Below are 5,000 nucleotides of genomic sequence, written 5' to 3' on the forward strand. Positions count from 1 at the left end.
GTGTGTGTATGTATGTATATATATAAATATGTATATATGAATATACATATATATAAATATATATATATATATATATATATATATATATATATATATATATATATATATATATATATATATATATATATTTGTATGTGTGTAGGCCGATATACTTCTATATATACATATTAAAGTATATATATATATATATATATATATATATATATATATATATATATATATATATGTATGTATATATATATATATATATATATATATATATATATATATATAAATCATTAGTAATTTCCCCTAAGAACAGCTAACCGCAAAGGCAAAACAACACACTGGCATCTGTTGCAATTCATATTTCACGCAGAATTAACTGCTGTGGGCGAATTTCCAAATTTATCAACTGAATGGTTTTCGATCTGCAGGTGTTTGATCATTTCATTTATTTTTACCGACACCTGCAAAACGTCCATTGCAATAATCATTATATAAATCAACGAAGAGAGTTCTATACCTACAATTCTAATACCCCCACCTCTAAACAAATCACTATTCTAATATCCTCACCTCTAAGCAAATCACTATTCTTATACCCTCACCTCTAAACAAATCACTATTCTAGTATCCTCACCTCTAAACAAATCACTATTCTAATATCCTCACCTCTAAACAAATCACCATTCTAATACCCTCACCTCTAAACAAATCACCATTCTAATACCCCCACCTCTAAACAAATCACCATTCTAGTATCATCACCTCTAAACAAATCACTATTCTAGTATCCTCACCTCTAAACAAATCACTATTCTAATATCCTCACCTCTAAACAAATCACCATTCTAATACCCTCACCTCTAAACAAATCACTATTCTAATATCCTCACCTCTAAACAAATCACTATTCTACTAGCCCTTCCTCTAAACAAATCACCATTCTGATATCCTCACCTCTAAACAAATCACTATTCTAGTATCATCACCTCTAAACAAATCACTATTCTAGTATCCTCACCTCTAAACAAATCACTATTCTAATATCCTCACCTCTAAACAAATCACTATTCTAATACCCCCCCCTCTATACAAATCACTATTCTAATACCCTCACCTCTAAACAAATCACTATTCTATTAACCCTTCCTCTAAACAAATGACTATTCTATTAGCCCCTTCTGTAAACAAATCACTATTCTAGTACCCCCTCCTCTAAACAAATCACTATTCTAATACCCACTCCTCTAAACAAATCACTATTCTAATACCCCCTCCTCTAAACAAATCACTATTCTAATACCCTCACCTCTAAACAAATCACTATTCTATTAGCCCTTCCTCTAAACAAATGACTATTCTATTAGCCCCTTCTGTAAACAAATCACTATTCTAGTACCCCCTCCTCTAAACAAATCACTATTCTAATAACCCCTCCTCTAAACAAATCACTATTCTAATACCCTCACCTCTAAACAAATCACTATTCTATTAGCCCTTCCTCTAAACAAATGACTATTCTAATACCCCCTTCTCTAAACAAATCACTATTCTTTTAGCCCTCCCTTAAACATATAACTATTCTAATACCCCCTCTTCTAAACACATCACTTTTTTACCCGCTCTTCTAAACAAATCCCTATTCTAATACTCCCTCCTGTACACAAATCACTATTCTATGAGCCCCTCCTGTAAACCAAAATACTATTCTATTACCCCGGCCTCTAAACAAATCACTATTCTATGAACCCCTTTTGTAAACAAATCACTATTCTATCAGCCCTTCCTCTAAACAAATCACTATTCTATTAGCCCTTCCTCTAAACAAATCGCTATTCTATTAGCCCTTCCTTTAAGCAAATCACTATTCTAATAACCCCTCCTCTAAACAAATCACTATTCTTTTAGCCCTCCCTTAAACAAATGACTATTCAAATACCCCCTCCTCTAAACAAATCACTATTTTTTACTCGCTCCTCTAAACAAATCACTATTCTAATACCCCCTCCTGTACACAAATAACTATTCTATGAGCCCCTCATGTAAACCGAAACACTATTCTATTACCCCAGCCTCTAAACAAATCACTATTCTATGAACCCCTTTTGTAAACAAATCACTCTTCTAATAGCCCCCCTCTGAACAAATCACTATTCTAATACCCCCTCCCCTAAACAAATCCCTATTCTATTACCCCCTCCCCTAAACAAATCACTATTCTATTACCCCCTCCTCTAAAGAAATCACGATTCTAATACCCCCTCCTCTAAACAAATCACTCTTCTATTACCTCCTCCCCCAAAAAATTACTATTCTAGTACCCCCTCCTCTAAACAAATCACTATTCTAATACCCCCTCCTCTAAACAAATCACTATTCTGATACCCCCTCCTCTAAAGAAATCACGATTCTAATACCCCCTCCTCTAAACAAATCACTCTTCTATTACCTCCTCCCCCAAAAAATTACTATTCTAGTACCCCCTCCTCTAAACAAATCACTATTCTAATACCCACTCCTCTAAACAAATCACTATTCTGATACCCCCTCCTCTAAACAAATCACTATTCTAATACCCCCTCCTCTAAACAAATCACTATTCTATTACCCCCTCCTCTAAACAAATCACTATTTTAATACCCCCTCCTCTAAACAAATCACTCTTCTATTACCCCTCCTCTAAACAAATCACTATTTTAATACCCCCTCCTCTAAACAAATCACTCTTCTATTACCCCCTCCTCTAAACAAATCCCTATTCTAATACCCCTTTCTCTAAACAAATCACTCTTCTATTACCTCCTCCCCCAAAAAATTACTATTCTATAACCCCTCCTCTAAACAAATCACTATTCTAATACCCCCTCCTCTAAACAAATCACTATTCTAATACCCCTCCTCTAAACAAATCACTATTCTATTACCCCCTCCTCTAAACAAATCACTATTTTAATACCCCCTCCTCTAAACAAATCACTCTTCTATTACCTCCTCCCCCAAAAAATTACTATTCTAGTACCCCCTCCTCTAAACAAATCACTATTCTAATACCCACTCCTCTAAACAAATCACTATTCTGATACCCCCTCCTCTAAACAAATCACTATTCTATTACCCCCTCCTCTAAACAAATCACTATTCTATAACCCCTCCTCTAAACAAATCACTATTCTAATACCCACTCCTCTAAACAAATCACTATTCTAATACCCCCTCCTCTAAACAAATCACTATTCTATTACCCCCTCCTCTAAACAAATCACTATTTTAATACCCCCTCCTCTAAACAAATCACTCTTCTATTACCCCTCCTCTAAACAAATCACTATTCTATTACCCCCTCCTCTAAAGAAATCACGATTCTAATACCCCTTCCTTTCAACAAATCACTCTTCTATTACCTCCTCCCCCCAAAAATTACTATTCTATAACCCCTCCTCTAAACAAATCACTCTTCTATTACCCCTCCTCTAAACAAATCACTATTTTAATACCCCCTCCTCTAAACAAATCACTCTTCTATTACCCCTCCTCTAAACAAATCACTATTTTAATACCCCCTCCTCTAAACAAATCACTCTTCTATTACCCCCTCCTCTAAACAAATCCCTATTCTAATACCCCTTCCTCTAAACAAATCACTATTTTAATACCCCCTCCTCTAAACAAATCCCTATTCTAATACCCCTTCCTCTAAACAAATCACTATTTTAATACCCCCTCCTCTAAACAAATCACTCTTCTATTACCCCCTCCTCTAAACAAATCCCTATTCTAATACCCCTTCCTCTAAACAAATCACTATTTTAATACCCCCTCCTCTAAACAAATCCCTATTCTAATACCCCTTTCTCTAAACAAATCACTCTTCTATTACCTCCTCCCCCCAAAAATTACTATTCTATAACCCTTCCTCTAAACAAATCACTATTCTAATACCCCCTCCTCTAAACAAATCACTATTCTAATACCCCTCCTCTAAACAAATCACTATTCTATTACCCCCTCCTCTAAACAAATCACTATTTTAATACCCCCTCCTCTAAACAAATCACTCTTCTATTACCTCCTCCCCCAAAAAATTACTATTCTAGTACCCCCTCCTCTAAACAAATCACTATTCTAATACCCCCTCCTCTAAACAAATCACTATTCTGATACCCCCTCCTCTAAACAAATCACTATTCTAATACCCCTCCTCTAAACAAATCACTATTCTATTACCCCCTCTTCAAAACAAATCACTATTCTATTACCCCCTCCTCTAAACAAATCACTATTTTAATACCCCCTCCTCTAAACAAATCACTATTTTAATACCCCCTCCTCTAAACAAATCACTATTCTAATACCCCCTCCTCTAAACAAATCACTATTTTAATACCCCCTCCTCTAAACAAATCACTCTTCTATTACCCCCTCCTCTAAACAAATCACTATTCTAATACCCCCTCCTCTAAACAAATCACTCTTCTATTACCCCCTCCTCTAAAGAAATCACGATTCTAATACCCCTTCCTCTAAACAAATCACTATTTTAATACCCCCTCCTCTAAACAAATCACTCTTCTATTACCTCCTCCCCCCAAAAATTACTATTCTATAACCCCTCCTCTAAACAAATCACTATTCTAATACCCCCTCCTCTAAACAAATCACTATTCTAATACCCCCTCCCCTAAACAAATCCCTATTCTATTACCCCCTCCCCTAAACAAATCACTATTCTATTACCCCCTCCTCTAAAGAAATCACGATTCTAATACCCCCTCCTCTAAACAAATCACTCTTCTATTACCTCCTCCCCCAAAAAATTACTATTCTAGTACCCCCTCCTCTAAACAAATCACTATTCTAATACCCACTCCTCTAAACAAATCACTATTCTGATACCCCCTCCTCTAAACAAATCACTATTCTAATACCCCCTCCTCTAAACAAATCACTATTCTATTACCCCCTCCTCTAAACAAATCACTATTCTATTACCCCCTCCTCTAAACAAATCACTATTT

The 5,000-nt window shown here is 35.4% G+C and overlaps 2 protein-coding genes across 2 annotated transcripts in view; one reads left to right on the forward strand and one right to left on the reverse strand.

Moving 5' to 3' along the window:
• Positions 1-5,000, reverse strand: part of LOC137629727 (beta-1,3-galactosyltransferase 1-like) — a 63,351-nt gene that overhangs the window by 57,296 nt on the left and 1,055 nt on the right. The window lies entirely within an intron of this gene.
• The window catches only part of LOC137629726 (nephrin-like), a 241,279-nt gene that overhangs the window by 38,125 nt on the left and 198,154 nt on the right, over positions 1-5,000 (forward strand). The window lies entirely within an intron of this gene.

The sequence above is a fragment of the Palaemon carinicauda genome, chromosome 37 (genome assembly GCF_036898095.1).
Source record: "Palaemon carinicauda isolate YSFRI2023 chromosome 37, ASM3689809v2, whole genome shotgun sequence".
NCBI classification, from domain to species: Eukaryota; Metazoa; Arthropoda; class Malacostraca; order Decapoda; family Palaemonidae; genus Palaemon; species Palaemon carinicauda.